General features: G+C 41.5%; 1 protein-coding gene across 3 annotated transcripts in view; it reads right to left on the reverse strand.

The window, feature by feature from the left end:
- Positions 1-21,942, reverse strand: part of LOC126355893 (trypsin alpha-3-like) — a 1,162,507-nt gene that overhangs the window by 960,766 nt on the left and 179,799 nt on the right. For 2 of the 3 annotated variants that reach the window (XM_050006398.1, XM_050006401.1), the window contains exon 1: positions 5,943-6,037. The exons of the other annotated variant lie outside the window; for it this stretch is intronic. The gene's annotated coding sequence lies outside the window, so the exon portion shown is untranslated. Of the gene's footprint in view, positions 1-5,942; positions 6,038-21,942 lie in introns of those variants that run through there. 3 annotated transcript variants of the gene reach the window in all.

The raw sequence follows: 21,942 nt of genomic DNA on the forward strand, positions 1-21,942 counted from the left end.
CAGTAAGAGAACCGGACACGAGATAACACGTATTAAGAGTTAGTCTTTGCGGGGCTCTCGCTGAAGTAACTCGTTTCATGTCAGGAAGCGACATCGCACGGCTCATGTGGCTACACGGGAAAAATGTTGCATCGCAGATGGAATAATATTTTCATTTTTTGTGGTTCGCAGCAATTGGCTTTTCTAGTATTGGGTTAATGAAACCTAGCGTGACTTTTATAAAAATGTGCTCCAGATTTAGATATTTCGTGCCTCCTGCATGACACAATGCGTGGGAGTGGAATTCTACTAGAACTTTCCACGTTTCGGCGAGCTAAACTGATGGTGAAGCAACCGGGCCTACAGTTAATCAAGTTATTAAAGACTAAATGTGGAATTACAGTAGACTTTCTAACCTCAAACGTGCCAGAAGATGTGTAAAGGGCTTGCTTTCAATGTGGACCTGAGGCGATACAATATATAGATCAATTTTACCATAACAAATTATATATTGTCAATTTGCACAAAGATTGTTTTAACAAAAAGCATACCTCACTGTCGTGTTCATTAAAATAGGCAATATTTCTCAGTTCCTGGAGCTGAAATATCAACAGGTTACCCGATTGAGTGATGTGCTGGCAATTGTTGTGTGAATGGAAGTGACAATGGACTGATGGGACCTCAAACTAACGGATAGCGAACAGTAAATTGGCAACGACAAAGTTCATTTCCGTACCGTTTTAGCCGACACGATCCCACATGTTGCTGAAGGTAAGCAGTTGACAGTGTGGATGGATTTAAAGAAATTGTTCACATGTATGCAAAACTCAAACCTGTCATCAATATTTTACAGAAACTTTTCACATATACGCAAAACGCAAACCTGTCATCAACCCGGACGTTGGTTTGAACACCACAGTCCGTTACATGGCTTTGTTTTATTGGGGATAGTATGTCCTTGCCTTCCTCCGAACCTCGAACTAACTTACGCAGTCATTATAAGGATTTGGTTAAAATAACGGTCTAGATCACGATAACATTTATTTATTATGACCGGTTTGGACTTTAAGTTAAAGCCATCTTCAGATTGAGCCGCCAGCACCAGACATAGGGGGCTCGCACCTGAAGATGACTTTAATTTAAAGTAGACACCGATCATAACAAATAAATAGCACTGCTATCTAAACTATTATTTTAACCAAAATACAGCACCAGATCGCTGTTCTCCTAGGGACAATGTTGTCTACATTTATGAACAATTACAAGGAGACGTACATTTTAACAGAGACTGAGGACAAGGGCATAACTTGGTATTTATCACATTCCTAAATCGTGGCCGGAGGTGGAAGAATCGATAAGCGAAAACAACTCTAGGACGAATCGAGGAATGAATGATGGAACTTTGGATCTGTAATTGACACATGCTAAGCCACCAAGCCAAACAGTCATGCTAATGAAACAGTTCAAAAATTTTAACAGTGAATGTGGAGGGATATATTCAGTGTATTCCTTAGGTTTTTCAAGCGTGGGCTCTCAAACATCAGCAAAGGGAGCAATACTTTGCAACATGGTAATATGTTTTAGATGTATAGTAACTTATTACGTCATGATCACTTAAAATATTTAAAATATTCACATTACTGGTTTTGGCAAATAATTGCTATTTTCAGATGTGATAAAATCTCTTAAAAGCTTCGTACATATATAAGCAAAAACAGTTTGGCACTTCGAACATCATGATCACCATATGACTATCGAATGTACATTCACTGAAGTATTTCAGTTGACTTCATTATGTTCGAAGCGTCTATTTCTGTTATCTATCTGCACCAAGCTTTGTAGTAGATTTTCTCGCATCTGAAGACGGCAGCTATTTGCCGAAACCGGTGATATGAATATTTTATATAGTTATACAGTAATTAAGCGATCGTGATGTAATAAATTACTATACAAACATTTACAAAGGTCGAATACTTCCACTTGGCAATATGTCAATTTTTATATGAATAACAAGTGTTTCAGACAGTTCTACTGCTTGTACAACACAGGAAGAAGATATACTCGATAGCCGATAGTGAAAATGTGGCTTTTACATAAGCAATCTATGTTTCTTTTCAGCTTCCTTACATAGAAAGTATTGCATCAGCGTAATATTCTGAGTCTGTCCAATACTTTGAACTATTCGTATGCATAACATTAACTTACTTCAAAAAATGGCTCTGAGCACTATGGGTCTTAACTGCTGTGGTCATCAATCCCCTAGAACTTAGAACTACTTAAACCTAACTAACCTAATGACATCACACACATCCATGCCTGAGGCAGGATTCGAACCTGCGACGTAGCGGTCACGCGGTTCCAGACTATAGCGCCAAGAACCGCACGGCCACTCCGGCCGGCATTAACTTAGTAACACTTAGGTTGAGTGTTTCTAAATGCACAACAGTGCACATTATTTTCTGGCTTCCGTGTTATCTGTTACTTTTCAGCTCTGTATTAGAACGGATCCTGCCTGTTAAAAATGAAAGAGTATGCAATAATAAACGTTAGAGCTTCCTAAGCTTTCAGTAGGTTCCGAGAGTGAACACAAAAGTAGTATTTTCCTCCGAAAGGCATTATCATCGCATTCCCAGAAGTCGTTCATAAAAATCATGTTACACATACATCAGCGTAGCTGAGCTAGAAATTTCGAACCCTACGGATAAGACGCCAGTAATTCAGGTTTAACGTAACCAGATATGCCAAGCCTCTATTTCTATCGACTATTGTGACGTAAACATCACATTATCAAATAAACAATGAACATCAGAAAATATGTCTTTAATGTGGAAAATGTTCTGTATTATTATTATTATTATTATTACACATTTTGATGACTGACGATGTTTATGAACGCTATAAAAATTGTATTAATTATATGAAGTCTCCAAAAATGTTATTTTATCAGTAGTATGTACAAATATTCTGTCGTTTCGAGTTCCCTTTAAGATATAAATCATTGAACATGTAATTTAATGATGAACGTACAGCATGAGACTAAAGATCGATAGTTAGGGAAAGCACCTAGGTTAGGAGAGCTGGCAAAACAGACGAATGAACAGAGCGCGAGCAAAAGAGCAAGTGTCTGGAAAATGCAATTACGCGAAGCACACGCAAAAGGCAGGTGCATAGCCTCCGATCTGCATATATAACGATGCTCGCTACTGAGTCTGCGCCGTTCCATAATCATGAAGAGGTTGGCGTGATAAAATCGGAAATATTACTCTTCCTCAAGGAATTATAAGGCAACCACAACAATGTGGGAGTGGGTGGAGCAAACCGACAACAGTGACAGCACTAGCTCACAATCTAGTGCACCTCATTGTCACCTTAACGCTGTGTACAAGCTTCCATTCGTACTGTAGAGTGATATGGACCAGTAAAATTCCTAAGTTGTCTCAATTTGACTGCTGAATAATGCTAGTGACAAACTTCGCATACGTGAAAGCATATTATACACAATAGGATATTGTGCATAGCCCACAAGTGTAGAGAATTTTACGCTGAAGACAATTAAATGACTGAAAATACAGTGAAAGTTTTTAATAGTTTGCGCTATTAAAACCTGATATTCTAGTTTCATTCTTAACTCAAATTCAAAATAAAGAATTTTACTTTCAACTGTGTTATTTTTTCTGAGAATTTCTATATGTAAGTTGAATTTGTATTTTCCAGTTCTGGATTGACGGAAGTGGTATTGTCGCTGCTTTGATTTGTTCGCATCTTAATGCAAGTAATGAGAGCTTGAACATTAATATACAGCCAAGAATGAAGAAAATATAGAATTACTCGTTAACATCCTGTAGCGTGTCTACGTCACAATAACAAAAATTCTGTTTCATGAATTTTAGAATTAACGGTAAGTTCCTTTCGACAGAACGTATATTGTACAGCCGATTTGGTTTATTTTATTTAAAATTCGCCATTACCGGTTCACAAATTAAACTTCTTTATCAGACAGCTTGTAAGCTTATATGAAAAAGTATGGTAATATAATAATAAGTGAAATGTCAAGAAATGACAGCGCGAAGCATTTTGAATAGCCGGCCGGAGTGGCCAAGCGGTTCTTGCGCTACAGTCTGGAACCGCGCGACCGCTACGTCGCAGGTTCGAATCCTGCCTCGGGCATGGATGTGTGTGATGTCCTTAGGTTGGTTAGGTTTAAGTAGTTCTAAGCTCTAGAGGACTGATGACCACAGCAGTTAAGTCCCATAGTGCTCAGAGCCATTTGAACCATTTTGAATATTATTGACTTGAGTCGTTGACCGACAATGGTGAATAAAATGAAACTCACTGCGAGTGAATGTGAAAACATCAAGAGCAAAGTGAATGTTATTCACTAGAGAAATATTCTGAAAACAAACGATGAGGGGCAGTCATTTCACTGCAGATCAAATGTCAATTGGCATACAGTGTGTTTTGATATAAGTATACAAGCTGTGTCATGAGGAACTTGTAAATTCGAAACCAATGACAATATTTATAAATAAAATGAATCAAAGCCAAATTGTGGCCGGTTTCTGCTATATCACATAAGAGCAACGTTTCTCCATTAATGCCATTATGCGACAAAACAGCATCAATTTAAATTGTTTTGTAGTACATACGTTGCAGCAATGAAGTACAGTTGAGAAAAAACAGCAGCTTGCGCATAAGCCTTTGGTCATAATCCTCACGTCATAGAAAAATGATTAATGTTCTTACAACGACGCTTGTGTCTTCGTGGGCTGGTGAACGTTTATATTTCAGTTACTTCAAATGTATACAATATCGTTACCAGTTTCTCTCTCTTTGTGTTGTGCGATGGCAATAGGCAAGCAACAAACACAATCACTTTCATTCAGAACAGGAGACTTTTCACTTGTCGACGTTTGGCAGAATTACGTTGCATCGTGAAGCATGTACCTTTCTGTCTACCTTAAGTAAAGCAATACGTTCGTATAAAATGCGTAATGTATGTAAAAGTTTGTCCAGTGCCAAAACCTTAGTGCAGCTTAACACAGCGTTTGTGCCCAGTGCCACTATTTGTCGCAGTGAATGTCTTGTGAAAGGAGATGTCATGTTACATCAGGTATACCGTCGACTCTTTCGCCAGCGTTTGATGCTCTGGTTAATTAAATTTGGTGGGTTAATTAAATTGCAGGTGACGTTATTCGGATGAGTTTCGTCGCGCTCTTAGTATTTAATTGTTTCGAGCTTTTTCGATTTATCGTAAAGTGACTGTATTTATTTCCGTGTGACATTTCCATTTGCTCCTAATCAAAAACGAAGTGTTTCAGTTTCATTTTGATTCAGTGATCGTAATCACACAAACCACGTAAGTAAAATAAATCTGTAACATTTCACGAAATATAGAGATGCCATGTTTGCTTAGCAAATTCTGGAAATTTTTTCAGTGCAACGTAGGGCTGTGTTCGTGTGCAAAACTTTACCCGCGTTTTTTTATCTGCTGCAGAAGGTATGTGGCGTCATTACAGAATCGTTATTCGTTTTACGGAGGTCTCAGACAGCATCGTTAAAGTTAAACAGTGCACGTTTCGCACGAATCGTAAACTTGCAATAGTAAAGCTTAAGAATTTCACGAATGCTCCACAGATATTATTTATACAAAACAAGCAAAGGGAGATGCAGTGGTGAATTTCCTTATAGCAGACAGAAGCAGTTTGGCTGCAATCTGATCGGTTCGCTCTGAAGTATTTTCCGGCCCGGTGTTGATTAAAGTCAGTTCCAGTCTCGTTATTTCACTGTTTCAAACTGTTTTATCCTTACAAAACACTGTAACTGGAACCATTAAATGTACACGATTATGAGGCAAATTACTTAAGCACATAAGCTGCACCGCATATTGTAATAACTAATGTTTAAATGTTTATATTGCTGTTCCCCTAAAGCTGTATCAACTACAACTACAAATTTTTATTTACCTGGAATATTGCCGCTAATTTGTTTCTTCCTCTCTTCATTCACGAACCAGCTTTGGAAGGAGAGATCTCTGTCTTCTTTTGTTAATTCACCGCTCGCTCGTTTCTTTCCCAACGCATTTGTTTACATCCACATCTAAGATCATCTTTGAAACCATACGTTATAGGAATACACATAATCAGAAAAATCGAAGCCGAATTTAATCTTTTATCTACTGCTTTAGTACAATCAAAGGGCTGATTTCAACGAACCAAATCACTATTATGTTGTGAGTAACATTGAAGTATTTGCTGTTTATAGATTGACATGATTAATGTTTATAGATTATTTTTAATATTATAGATATATTACTTGACTAGAAAATTTTATTTATTGCGGTCGAACAGCGTCTACTGCCGTAGTATAAAAGCACTAACCACGCTACTACGATGGAGCTCGACCAGCTGTTTGTCACTGCCAATCCTAGTGGCGGAAGAAATGTTGATTATCAGTGTTTGATCAATGAGGTCAGGAGACGAAGTGATTGCAGAGGTACGCGTAACGCGCCAACTAATCCCTGTGTCAAGAGGAAATCAAAGCAGCAGATTCCATTCTATGTAGCCCCGAAAGCATCGTATTCAGTCCCACTTACAGGCATGAATCAAGTAGTCAAATAGTACATTTATTGATGAAGGTTTATCGTGGTGATCTAGGTGAACCGGAAGAACCACAGCACAGTCATTGAAACTCGATAGCTAAAATATATTATGTACTTAAGAAACAAATATTTTTCACAATAATCGAAGGAGAAGAGGTCGCTAGTATTCACCGCAACTTTTCATTTGTTTATAAATATATTAACTTAAAAAATAATTGCCAAAATTAATATCTTCCGATGTTTAGGAATCGTTATAGGATTGAGACGAGGGAGAGAGAAATAACATATAACACTTAACAAGCGATAGCGGAATACGACGTTGTCTCATTTACCTGTCAGCAACACGTCACTTAGCTGCTGCAGACAGCGAGTCGATGGTTCACCTACCGATGATCTAAATTGTGAAGGTAATTTACTTATCATTAATGGTAAATCTCACGTTCTACATTAGTTGGAGTTCTCAGAACTTCTCGAGCTCCGTGAACTCTCAACAAAAGGCTTTCATCAACATGATGCCTAACACTTAGTCGTTATTGTGACACACTAAATTTTTGTTTCACAAGACTGAATAAAAACGTGAGGAGAGTGATGTTCATAGGTCCTATTTAAAGGCTCAGTCCTAGCAACAAAACACCAATATGTCGAGATAGGTATTACTTTCTAATGCTCCCTACAAGATGCCCGGAGGGCATGCAGCGCTACTGTATGATTAAATGATAATGCCATCCTGTTGGGTAAAATATTTGATGATGGCATCCTCTTGGGTAAAATATTCCGGAAGAAAAATAGTCCTCAATTCGGATCTCCGGGTGGCGATGTCGTTGTCAAGAAAAAGAAAACTGGCGTTCTAAGGATCGGAGCGTGGAATGACTGCTCCCTTAATGGGGCAAATAGGTTCGAAAACTTAAAAAGGAAAATGGATAGGTTAAAGTTAGCTATAGTGGGAGTTAATGAAGTTCGATGGCGGGAGGAACATAACTTCTGGTCAGGTGAATATAGGGTTATAAATACAAAATCAAATAGGGGTAACGCAGGTGTAGGTTTAATAATTAATAATAAAATGGGAATGTGGATAAGCTACTATGAAAGCATAGCGAACGCATTATTGTAGTCAAGATAGACACGAAGCTGACTTCCACCACAGTAGTACAGGTTTACACGCCAACTATCTTCGCAGATGAGGATGAGATTGAGGAAATGTATTACGAGATAAAAGAAATTATTCATATAGTTAAGGGAGATAAAAATTTAATGGTCATGGGGAACTGGAATTCGTTAGCAGGAAATTGAACACAAGGAAAAGTAGTAGGTGAATATGGACAGGGGGGAAGGAATGGAAGAGGAAGCTGCCTGGTAAAACTTTGCAGAGAACGTAATTTAATAATAGCTAACTTGGTTTAAGAATTATGAAAGAAGGTTATATATGTGGAAGAGGCCTGGAGACACAGGAAGGTTTCAGATTGAGTGTATGATAAGACAGAGATTTCGGAACCAGGTTTTAAATTGTAAGACATTTTCAGGAGCAGATGGGGGCTCTGATTACAATTTATTGATTATGAATTGCAGACAAACTGAATAAACTACAAAAAGGAGGGAATTTAAGGAGATGGGACCTGAATAAACTGAAAGAACCAGAGGTTGCTGTGGGTATCACAGGGAGTATTAGGGAGCGATTGACAAAAATAGAGGAAAGGAATATACTAGAAGAAGAATGGGTAGCTTTCAGAGATGAAATAGTGAAGGCAGCAGAGAATCAGACAGGTAAAAAGACGAGGGCTCGTAGAAATCCTTGGCAACGCAAGAGACATTGGGTTTAATCGATGAAGCAGAAAATATAAAAATGCAGTAACTGAAGCAGGCGAAAGGCAATATAAACGTCAACGAAATGAAATCCACAGAAGTATTAAATGGCTAAGCAGGAATGGCTAGAGGTCAAATGTAAGGATGTAGAAGCATATACCACTAAGGGTTGGACAGGCGCTGCATACAGGAAAATTAAAGAGACAGTTGGAGAAAAGAGAACTAACTGTATGAACATCAAGAGCTCAGATGGAAAACCAGTTCTACACAAAGAAGGGAAAGCAGAAAGGCGGAAGTAGTATATAGGTCTGTAGAATGGAGACGTACTTGAGGATAATATTATGGAAATGGAAGAGGACGTAGATGAAGGTGAGAAGGGATATATGATACTGTGTGAAAAATTTGACAAAGCACTAAAAGACTTAAATCGAAACAAGGCCCTGGGAGTAGACAACATTCTGTTAGAACTACCGATAGCCTTGGGAGAGCCAGCCCTGACAAAACTCTACCATCTGTTGAGCAAGGGACTTCTGATAGAAGATAGATTAAGGAAAGGTAAATCTAATTTTATAATATTTGTAGATTTAAAGAACGCTTTTGACAATGTCGTCAGGAATACTCTCTTTCAAATTCTAAAGCCGGCACGGACAAAATACAGGGAGCGAAAGGCTATTCACAATTTGAACAGGAACCAGATGGCAGTTATTAGAGTCGATGGGCATGAAGGGGAAGCAGTGGTTGAGAATGGAATGAGACAGGGCTGTAGTCTATCCCAGATGTTATTCAACATGTATATTGAGCAAGCAGTAAAGGAAACAAAAGAAATATCTGGAGTAAGAATTAAAATCCAGGGAGAAGAAATGAAAGCTTTGAGGTTTGCCGAAGACATTATAATTCTATCAGAGACAGAAAAGGTCTTGGAAGAGCAGCTGAATGGAATGGACCGTGTCTTGAAAGGAAGATATAAGATGAACATTAACTAAAGCAAAACGAGGATAATGGAAAGTAGTCGAAATAAATCAGATGATGCTGAGAGAATTAGGTTAGGAAATAAAACACTTACAGTAGTAGATGAGTTTTGCTATATGGGAAACAAAGTAAATGATGATGGTCAAAGTAGTGAGAATATAAAATGTAGACTACCAGTGGCAAGAAAAGCGTTTCAGAAGAAGAGAAATATATTAACATCCAGTGTAGACTTAAGTGTCGGGAAGTCCTTTCCGAAAGTATTTGCATGGAGTGTAGTCATGTATGGAAGTGAAACGAGGACGATAAACAGTTTAGACAAGAAGTGAACACCAGCTTTTGAGATGCGGTGCTACAGAAGAATGTGAAGATTAGATAGGTAGATCACTAACTAATGAAGAGGTACTGAAGAGAATTGTGGAGAAGAGAATTTTGAGGTACAATCTGACTAGAAGAAGGGATCGGTTGGTACGACATATTCTGAGACACCAAGGAATCACGAACTTGATACTGCAGGGAAGCATGGGGGGGGGGGGGGCAAAAATCGTAGAGGGAAGCCAAGAGATGAATAGAGTAAGCATATTCATAAGGGCAGTAGTTAGTCGAAGTTGAAGAGGTCTGCACAGGATAGAACAGCATGGAGAGCCGCATCAAACCAGTCTTTGGACTGATGACCACAACAACAACAGCACGCTCCAAGTGAAAACGTGGTTACTTTTACAAGCAAATTCACAGGAGACTTTGTACCTCTATTAAGTTACCATAACTTGGGTGATTACTAGCCACTCACAAGCTCACAGAAGAGCTGCCTTTGTGGTCATGACGTCGATCTACTTACAGGAAAATCTGTCTGGCAACGCTATTTTGTGACAATTATTTATAGACTGAGAGGTTTTCCATCAAAATTAAAATCATTCAAAAATACTTCTACGCCTAACGAGAAACGTTTTCTAATTTCCACCATTTTAAGTCTCATGAAGACATAGAAAACTGTTATGGAGATTTATCACTTATTAATACATAACTTATTCACTAAGAAAATAACGCACATCAGTTTAAGTATACTTGAGTTTTGGCGTTATAATTACATTTTAATGTTCATTCTTTCGTTGTTCACTACATAAGTTAAAGTTTCTCAACAGCAGATCTTGTAGTTATGTCTCGGGGCTAAAATGTAAACATTTTCGGAGTGCCTCAAGGCTGCATCCAGGTGTCGATATGCGAACCTGCTTTTTGAGATGTTTGCTTGCAGCGCCACCTTACACTTACTGACGTGAATGAGGCTATGGTTGGCGTGACTGCCAACACGGGAGCTCTATTGAAAGCCTGCCTAGTTGTTTGTACGCTGTATTGATAGCCTGTGTAGTTGTTTCTACGGCTGTACTTCGCGAATCACTGGAGTGTGAGACACAGGGAACTCTGTACATTACCATATGTTAAGGATTTTTGCAGATCCACTCACAGGTAGAGCGTGTGAAGAATGACAGCTTGTGAGTCTGTGTACGGGCTGATATTTGAGTAACTTTATCTGCGTGATCTCTACGTTATAAATACTTAGCGGTCTGAAGAATATTCATAGTTTCTGGTGCAAACATGATCCTTGAAGTATTCTAAGCAGGTTTTCATGGGATGCACACATGTTTATCTCCATTTCAGTTACAGTTACAGTTTCCGCCAGCCAAACAGGCCTGTGGCAATTTACGCCGCCCTACTTGGTTGTTGTTGTTGTGGTCTTCAGTCCTGAGACTGGTTTGATGCAGCTCTCCATGCTACTCTATCCTGCGCAAGCTTCTTCATCTCCCAGTACTTACTGCAAACTACATCCTTCTGAATCTGCTTAGTGTATTCATCTCTTGGTCTCCCTCAACGATGATTTTTACCCTCCACGCTGCCCTCCAATGCTAAATTTGTGATCCCTTGATGCCTCAAAACATGTCCTACCAACCGGTCCCTTCTTTTTGTCAAGTTGTGCCACGAACTCTTCTTCTCCCCAATTCTATTCAATACCTCCTCATTAGTTATGTGATCTACCCATCTAATCTTCAGCATTCTTCTGTAGCACCACATTTCGAAAGCTTCTATTCTCTTCTTGTCCAAACTACTTATCGTCCATGTTTCACTTCCATACATCGCTACACTCCATACAAATGCTTCAGAAACGAATTCCTGACACTTAAATCTATACTCGATGTTAACAAATTTCTCTTCCTCAGAAACACTTTCCTTGCCATTGCCAGTCTACATTTTATATCCTCTCTACTTTGACCATCATCAGTTATTTTGCTCCCCAAATAGCAAAACTCCTTTACTACTTTAAGCGTCTCATTTCCTAATCTAATTCCCTCAGCATCCCCCTCCTTAATTCCATTACATTCCATTATCACCTTTTTGCTTTTGTTGATGTTGATCTTATATCCTCCTTTCAAGACACTGTCAATTCGGTTCAACTGCTTTTCCAAGTCCTTTGCTGTCTCTGACAGAATTACAATGTCATCGGCGAACCTCAAAGTCTTCATTTCTTCTCCATGAATTTTAATACCTACTCCAAAATTTACTTTTGTTTCCTTTACTGCTTGCTCAATACACAGATTCAATAACATCGGGGAGAGGCTACAACCCTGTCTCACTCCCTTCCCGACTACTGCTTCCCTTTCATGTCCCTCGACTCTTAAAACTGCCATCTGGTTTCTGTACAAATTGTAAATAGCCTTCTGCTCCCTGTATTTTACCCCTGCCACCTTCAGAATTTGAAAGAGATATTCCAGTTAACATTGTCAAAAGCTTTCTCTAAGTCTACAAATGCTAGAAACGTAGGTTTGCCTTTTCTTAATCTTTCTTCTAAGATAAGTCGTAAGGTTAGTATTGCCTCACGTGTTGCAACATTTCTACGGAATCCAAACTGATCTTCCCCGAGGTCCGCTTCTACCAGTTTTTCCATTCGTCTGTAAAGAATTCGCGTTAGTATTTTGCAGCTGTGACCTATTAAACTGATAGTTCGGTAATTTTCACATCTGTCAACACCTGCTTTCTTTGGGATTGGAATTATTACATTCTTTTTGAAGTCTGAGGGTATTTCTCATACATCTTGCTCACCAGCTGGTAGAGTTTTGTCATGACTGGCTCTCCAAAGGCCATCAGTACTTACACGCTCGAATTCCCGGTCAGACCGGAGCAGTATTCAGATACCGGGTGGTTACAGTGCAGATACTCAAGGAGCCTCCGTTTGCGCTGCAGTTACCGTCAGGGTCAGTATTGCCTCACGTGTTCCAACATTTCTACGAAATCCAGACTGAGCTTGCCAACTGAAACCTGCACTCATCTGACCAGGCCATGGTTTACCAGTCGTCTGGGATCCGAACGATACGGCGAAGAGCCCAGGAGAGGCGCTGCAGGTGGTGTCGTGCGTCGGCCTTCTGTTGCCGTAGTTCATAAACTCCAAATTTCCCTTCACTATCTTAAAGGACACGTTCGTCGAACATAACACATTGGTTTCTGCAGTTACTTCATATAGTATCGCTTGTCTGTTAGCACTGACAAGTCGACGGAAACGCCGCTACTCTAGGTCATTAAGTGACGGGGATTCGGTCATTGCGTTGTCCTTGGTAAGAGGTAATGCCGCAAATTACGTGTACTGGGCACACACTTGACTCTGAGAATCGCACAATGTCTCATGATTCTAGCTCCATCTAGCATTCCGCGTTCAATTTATGTTAATTCCCGTCAGAAACTTTTCACTTGAATCACCTGCGTACTAATGACAGCTCCCCCAATGCACTTTCGTTTTATACCTTGTGCATACGATACTACCGTCATCTGTAATGAGGATATCGCTGCCTCACGACATTTACCACTTCCGTGTACTTGCAGGCACAAACCAACCTAAAAACATTCTACTCCTAATAGCTATAATATTTAGCCTGTAAATAAAGTAAATACGGATGTAATGTAGTTCAGTACACCGTTCTCAATCACCAACAGATGTATCTGCGCTTATAACCGTAACACCCTGTATACGGTTATTTATACACTACTGGCCATTAAAATTGATACACCAAGAAGAAATGCAGATGATACATGGGGTATTCACTGGACAAATATATTATACTAGAAATGACATGTGATTACATTTTCAGGCAATTTGGGTGCATAGATCCTGAGAAATCAGTACCCAGAACAACAACCTCTGGCCGTAATAACGGCCTTGATACGCCTGGGCATTGAGTCAAACAGAGCTTGGGTGGCGTGTGCAAGTACAGCTACCCATGCAGCTTCAACACGATACCACAGTTCATCAAGAGTAGTGACTGGCATATTTTGACGAGCCAGTTGCTCGGCCACCATTCGCCAGACGTTTTCAATTGGTGAGAGATCTGGAGAATATGCTGGCCAGGGCAGCAGTCGAACATTTTCTGTATCCAGAAAGGCCCGCATTATCCTGTTGAAATGTAGGGTTTCGCAGGGATCGAATGACGGGTAGAGCCACGGGTCGTAACACATCTGAAATGTAACGTCTACTGTTCAAAGTACCGTCAATGCGAACGAGAGGGGACCGAGGCGTGTAACCAATGGCACCCCAAACTATCACGCCGAGTGATACGCCAGTATGGCGATGACGAATACGCGCTTCCAATCTGCGTTCACCGCGATGTCGCCAAATACGGATGCCACCATTTTGATGCTGTAAACAGAACCTGGATTCACCCGAAAAAATGACGTTTGCCATTCGTGCACCCAGGTTCGTCGTTGAGTACACCATCGCAGGCGCTCCTGTCTGTGATGCAGCGTCAAGGGTAACAGCAGCCATGATGTCCGAACTGATAGTCAATGCGTGCAGATGGTTGTTGTCTTGCAAACGTCCCCATCTGTTGAGTGAGGCATCAAGACGTGGGTGCACGATCCGTTACAGCCATGCTGGTAAGATGCCTGTCATCTCGACTGCTAGTGATACGTGGCCGTTGGGATCCAGCACGGCGTTCCGTATTACCCTCCTGAATCCACCGATTTCTTATTCTGCTAACAGTCATTGGATCTCGACCAACGCGAGCAGCCATGTCGCGATACGACCTTTATCAAAGACGGAAACGTATGGTACGCATTTCTTCTCCCTACACGAGGCATCACAACATCGTTTCACCGGGCAACGCCGGTCTACTGATGTTTGTGTATGAGAAATCGGTTGGAATCTTTCCTAATGTCAGCACGATGTAGGTGTCGCCACCGTGTGAATGCTCTGAAAAGGTAATCATTTGGATGTCAATGCATCTTCTTCCTGTCGGTTAAATTTCGCGTCTGTATCACGTCATCTTCGTGGTGTAGCAATTTTAATGGCCAGTAGTGTAATTACTGAATGGTATATACAAGGGTAAATTAATTCAAGTTCTGTAAGAAAATATTGTACGGAACCAGAGATGGTCAAATGTAGTTTCGACTGTGTAGTAGAGCCGTTGATCAACAGCGATCGCTGATTCAAGCAGTTTTGGGTAATGTGGTAGAATAACTTTAGATCGAGAGATGTATGGACTCTGTAAGTATAAGACGTGTTGTGTCAGATGTGTGCTGGAGATATACTTAGTCGTTACGGGTAGCAATGATTGTTTTATTTTCAAGATACTATGATGTTTGCTAACTGTAAAAGGAATCTCAACAGAAGTTGGAAATAATTAAGGTAAAAATGGTTCAAATGGCTCTGAGCACTATGGGACTTAACTTCTGAGGTCATCAGTCCCCTAGAACTTAGAACTACTTAAACCTACCTAACCTAAGGACATCACACACATCCGTGACCGAGGCAGGATTCGAACCTGCGACCGTAGCGGTCACGCGGCTCCACACTGTAGCGCCTAGAACCTCTCGGCCACAGCGGCCGGCTGTTAAGGTATGGAAAGTTGTATTGTTACTAATACAATTCACGTCTTCATAAGTGATGATTGGGACAATGGGTAGCACTCACAAAGCTAATTGTTAATGTTACTCAGTTTATTGAGTGGGTTAATTGTGAGTCTTATTAATTTCAAAGAGTGCCATATTGTTACCAACCCCAAACGAAACCAGTTCTCAGATCCATGACATTTTTGACCAATTATTTTTCTCAAGAAGTTATAGTCTAAATCATATTCAACTTAATTAGAATGTATGCTAAGCAAAAGCCTTGCAGAATAGCTGTTTGCAAACTACACAGTTTAAAGTATTAACTGAGAGCAGTGCAAAGGTCGTTACCATTATGCAGAAAAAGGTAAGAAATTTCATTATTTCAGGGACAGCACTCATTAAGCATAGGGGCCATTATTTTCAAATTGATCAAGTTTTGTTTTACTACCAGGGCCATTTTCAAATTAAAAACAATAGTGTTGCATCAGATTCAGTTTTCGTGTTACGTAAATTCATGAAGTTTTGGTTTGGTTTTTAAGTTATTCACAGTTTACGTTCTCGCAGCCAAATTAAATTTACGTTCTCGCAGTCAGTAAAGTTCAGTACAGGGCAAAACGCACAAGAGAGAAGATATTATACACGTTCACATTCCTCTTCCTTTATTACAGTTTGTTTCAGACTATTGTCGGTCAAGTAATTTGAATCATGTTTCAGGCGTACATGTTTCAGATATTTCAAAAGTACATGTCTCAGTATTTCAAACATACTTGCTTCAGTTCCTCCAAGGTTTCAGAAGCAGAATGCGCAAAAAGTAAAAGATGCAGGGAGAACAGACACACATTACTGGACAGAGCATCTCTTGAAGTTTTTAACACACATTTGAAGTGCTCAATTTGGGCACTGTTTGTGACACGGCAAATCTCAAAACGTGCGTGCAATTCATTGACGCGAATTGTCGGGGAAGGCACAACAGAGCCCGCTTTGTTCACTAGGTTGCCTATTTACAGGCACGAACTAATCCGATGCGACATTTCTGAGTGGAACGGAGCAGAGGATTAACAGTGAAACTTGAAGACAGCACAATCACCAGGTGCAAGTTGTAATTGGAAAGAGTTCTGCAAAACATTATCATGCTTCTCTTTACCAGTGCAACATTAATACTTAGCAGTAACACGCAGTAAATTCCCTTTGGTTCTCTGATAACTTACACTTAGATCCCAACCACAGTGGAAGGGTTAACCTAATAGTCAAATATGTCATGTTTTGCGAAGTGGATACACTTTTGTTGGAAAATATTTGTGTGGTACTAATTAGTGTTTGTGAGTCATTAATTCGGTAGACAAATTATATTAATCTCTTACTTTTCACGAAGTACACTTCTTTGGCTTTCTCTACATTGGGAGCTATAGTCACCTGCCAGTCTTTCTACCAAATTTGTATTTCGGTTCCAGGGCTGCCAGATGGAACGTCGTTGACAGAATGTAACGATGTTGCCGGGATATGTGGGTTACTATGGTGACTAACAAGACACTCTGTATGCCATTGGAGTTTGAATCTTCGTTAAACTGTATCATTCGACTAGCAGAAGTCCACTTTAGCGGGAAGTCAATCTGCCGCTGTCTTAGTTTACACTTACGGTTAGACGAGATGCTCAATTTTCTGAAGTGTATTAAATTCTTAGTACAAGAAGCTACTGTGCAATACACAAATTAGTTTCACCCAGTATGGTCTAATAAAGAGTCCTCGAACAGTGAAATATTATTTGTGTATTAATATGTTTTGTTATTGTTAGTGACCAGGATGGCGCCCTGATAAGACACTGGACTCGTATCTGGGACAACAGCGGCTCAAATCCCCCATGAGGCCGTCCACATTCAGGTGTTCCGTGATATCTGTCATAATGGGCAATCAGAGCGATTTATGAGACGTCCAGAAGCGCATGATTACTGGCTTTTGGGCCAAGGCTGGAAGCATGTCTGAAACGCCACAGTTTTTTAAATTGTTCGCGTGCCGCAGTAAATTAAGTACATAGTGCAAGCAAATTGCGCTATCCAAAACCGACACTGAGGTAACTATGGTGCACCACCGTCCACAGGGGTGAATGACGCCTGCAGAAGTGTAATACTACTATCGATATTAACTATAGTTGCCATATCTAACTTCTTTGTCTGTTTGTACTTAACGTGACTTCTGTATCACCAAGCGCTTTGATGTAACGTCAGTGCAAAATGTTTGTTCATTGTTAATCAACATTTATATAATTGTAATTAATCCATGGTTGCAATTTCAAAAGTAAAACGCCGTAGAAGAATAAACATGTTAAAACTTTACACGTAATACTGATTCACGCAAAGGAATAGTTGGTTTGTTATCATGTAAAACTTGGACGGAAGTCCATCCACAACGGAGCTGGCTAGACGAGAATAGAAAAGGTGGATTTGGCGGTCGAACTGCAAGGAAGGCTCCTGTGTGATATGAGTCAGTCGGTGGCTAGCAGGTAAATTGTGCACATCTTGTGAACAGAACTAGGCGAGAAGAACTACAGGATTATATAATATAGTCTCGGCTTTGGACATAATTGGGCTTATTATTCATGGCATGCTTTGGCTGGCCCTACACTACGAAAATACGACGCTAAGAAGAGAATTTTTAGAGCTATTTACACAGCAAAAGCCCTGGATACTTTGGCCGCCTTTTTTTGAACAGCACAGGAGACTGACATTGCCACCGCCTTCATCTAAAATTATCAGTTGAGTACTGTATAATTGTATGGACCAGTTATGTGACTTGTTTTTCAGTAATATGCTTGTGTTCCGTAAACTCTGTTGCGCCACCGTATTTTATTCGTAGTCATTTATCTTGACAGGGTCCAAGCCCAAGTGCTACTATAATCCCGAGTATCCTATTTCACCGAACTGAAAGGTAATTATCTTTCTTAACAAAAGTTAGTAAACTTTATGCAATTGTGAAGTAATAATTATTTAGTGAGCATAAGTTTTGAAATACTTAACGTAATTTTCTTAAATGGTTAGTTGGAGTTTGATCAAAGTGCAGTTACTAAGACACGATTTAAAGTATTCAGTTTAAAGAATATTCTTGCTGAAATAACAGTGTTTATTATTTCATGCGTTTTATAGTTAACAGTGTTTCTAACATTGCGTTGTGATTACAATGTTCAGTCTAGATCCGACTCTAATGATAGACTAGTTTCAACGCCCAAGGTTGAGCTCGATTTAAATTTCATATTACAATAGCAGTACTCAAGAAGTACAACTTTTGTTCGAAATTTGACATAATGACTATGGGATTAAACTGCTGAGGTCATTGGTCCATAGGATTACGCACTACTTAATGTAGGTTAAACTAACTTAACGCTAAGAACATCACATACACTGCTGGCCATTAAAATTTCTACACCAAGAAGAAATGCAGATGATTAAAGGGTATTCATTGGACAAATATATTATACTAGAACTGACATGTGATTACATTTTCACGCAATTTGGGTGCATAGATCCTGAGAAATCAGTACCCAGAACAACCACCTCTGGTCGTAATAACGGCCTTGATACGCCTGGGCATTGAGTCAAACAGAGCTTGGATGGCGTGTACAGGTACAGCTACCCATGCAGCTTCAACACGATACCACAGTTCATCAAGAGTAGTGACTGGCGTATTCTGACGAGCCAGTTGCTCGGCCACCACTGACCAGACGTTTTCAATTGGTGAGAGATCTGGAGAATATGCTGGCCAGGGCAGCAGTCGAACATTTTCTGTATCGAGAAAGGCCTGCATTATCCTGTTGAAATGTAGGGTTTCGCAGGGATCGAATGACGGGTAGAACCACGGGTCGTAACACATCTGAAATGTAACGTCTACTGTTCAAAGTGCCGTCATTGCGAACAAGAGGTGACCGAGACGTGTAACCAATGGCTCCCCATACCATCACGCCGCGTGATACGCCAGTATGGCGATGACGAATACACGCTTGCAATGTGCGTTCACCGAGATGTCGCCAAACACGGATGCGACCATCTTGATGCTGAAAACAGAACCTGGATTCACCCGAAAAAAATGAGGTTTTGCCATTCGTGCACCTAGGAAATGCTAGTGCGTGATCTCCACCTGATTGACACGTGGCGCCACATCCATGGCCCAGCTCCTGGACACACCCATTATACAAGTCATTCATCAACTCGGTTAGACAGGATTTACGTCACAAGCACCCTTTCGATGGTGACGAGAGGAGCAGAGCTCTGGCCCACTGCATTCACCGACCACACAGCCTATATTTGCACCATTGCCCTCCAAAGTGCACGTGTGTGGCGCAGTAGGCCCCCCTGGAAACTGAACGTCGCCCATCTGGACGAGCCGGCATGTGCTATCGAAGAGTCGTGGAACGAGTCCTTACAGCGTCGTGGTCGTTACCGATCGACCCTCAGCTGGTGGATTGAATGTGCGAAGCCTGCTCTTAGGCGCACCTTCATGGCTTACGGCCGGGAAGCGGCGGCATGGAGGAGGAGCACGGAAAACTTTTATTACACCATCCTGCGGGAATGTCTTGCTATGGAACCCTCACTTGACCGGCAGATCATCGTCAATCGCGCGAAAGCGCAGCTCGTCTCCTTAGCACGCCAACATTTACAAGGCGCTGTCACACGGTCGCGTGCTCCAGACATGATACAATCAGAAAGGCCATCTATGCACCACGTGCTCCTAGAACGCAGGAGCCGCCGTAGGGCACTGGTAACCGACATGATAACGGACGACGGACGACACGTGGCAGAACAAGCAGATATACTAGAAGCTTTCTATGGGCATTACGCTCAACTTTATTCAGCAGTGCTCCCTGATATGGCGACGGTAGACACCGTTACAGCACATGTCCACGGTACCGACTTTACTGGGAGAAGTGACAGAAGAGGAAGAGCTCGACGCCATTGGTAAAGGTACTCCCCATACATCACCAGGAATCGATGGATTACCATTAGAGTTCTATCGAGTATTTAAACAACTGTTGGTACCGTGTTGGGTTGCAATTTGTCAGGAATTGATGTCCCCGGGTATACCGTTGCCTGCACCGTTCTTGGAAGGACTGATTTTTCCCATACATAAGCCGAAGGGACGGAATCATGTCCGCGATTATCGCTCCTTAACGTTATTGAACAGCGACTTCAAGATCTTTTCGAGGCTGCTATCAGGACGTCTTCGGGGCACACTATTTCACGTCCTGTCCAGCGATCAGATGTCCTTAGGAGGACCCAACAACATCAGAACTGCGTTATGTCGTTACAGAGATCTCATCTCCCTTGCACGGGTGAGACGTTTGCCGGCAACCCTGGGGTCTATCGACTTTCGCCAGGCTTTTGACCGTGTAGGCCACACTTACCTCACGGCCGTTCTACGGCGCATGGAATATCCCGATCCCTTTATCACAGTGTTGACACGCCTTCTGCATGGGGCTACTTCTCGAGTTCTTGTTAATGGAAGACTGACGGCACCTATGCCTATCCGCCGATCAGTACGACAGGGATGTCCATTATCAACGTTGTTATTTGCATTGACCTTAGAACCTTTGTTGTGTGGTCTCCGAGACAGGCTCACTGGGATACAGTTCGGCGGCTCTATCTATCGATGCACCGCATATGCGGATGATTTGATGATCGTCATACGAGGAGCTGACGATATGGCCGCGGCGTTGGACTGGATTGCAACCTACGGTACAGCTTCTGGCAGCCAAATCAACGTTGACAAGTCTGTCGCCTTGAGCATCGGGATTGGGCTACCGCAGGAACACATTGCTCCCTTACGCTTCAGTGATACTGTCCGCTTCTTGGGCTTAGCGTTCATGAACGACATGCGACGCGCGATGACGCTCAATTATCGACGCCTTCTTCACCAAATTAGGGCCGGAATTGCAAATCAGCGCTTGCTATCCCTGAACATCGTTCAGCGGGCGTATTATGCCAATGTATACCTTGCATCCCGCATACCGCATGTCGCCCAAACGCTACCTATTCCGAAACCCTTGGGTCGTAGCATTATGGCAGCGCTGGGATACTTCGTCACCGCTGGTATGTTACTGAAGATCAGATACGTATCTCTTACCCTCCCCAAGGGAAAAGGTGGTCTCGGCCTAGTCAACGTCCATGATAGGGCCATTGCCCTCTATGTTAGTTCACATTTATGTCTGCTGTGCCGTTGTCCTACGAGCCTCACGAGTCTGCTTCTGACGGCGCTACGACCTGCTTCACTAAGAGCGCCGGTGCCACTACAGGACATCCCAGCACCCCTCTTTTATATAGGACGTTTCTATCTGGAACAAAGTTATTGCAGTGTAGCGCTCATGACATCACAAATGGCCACGACTCGACGCCTATATCACGACATGCTGCAACGCCACCCCCTAAATGTGGTCGAACTAAAATATCCTGACGTACGGTGGTGCGTGGTGTGGAAGACTGTACACGATGCCATGCTTGATTCCGATGTTGTTTCCCAATGGTACGTAGTCGTTAATGGGAAGCTGGTGACGCAAGAACGTCTCTACAATATCCACATGGCAGAATCTCCCAATTGTGTGGGTTGTAACACAGTAGATTCTGACGAGCACCGCATCAGCTGTGGAGAGGCGGAACCGGTTTGGCACCTAGTGCGGCAGATACTGGCTTATCTCTTGCGAGTTAGGCCGGAGCATATATCTGCACGCACGTTATTATTTCCGGATGAGA

Source organism: Schistocerca gregaria, chromosome 3 (assembly GCF_023897955.1).
Source record: "Schistocerca gregaria isolate iqSchGreg1 chromosome 3, iqSchGreg1.2, whole genome shotgun sequence".
Classification (NCBI taxonomy): Eukaryota; Metazoa; Arthropoda; class Insecta; order Orthoptera; family Acrididae; genus Schistocerca; species Schistocerca gregaria.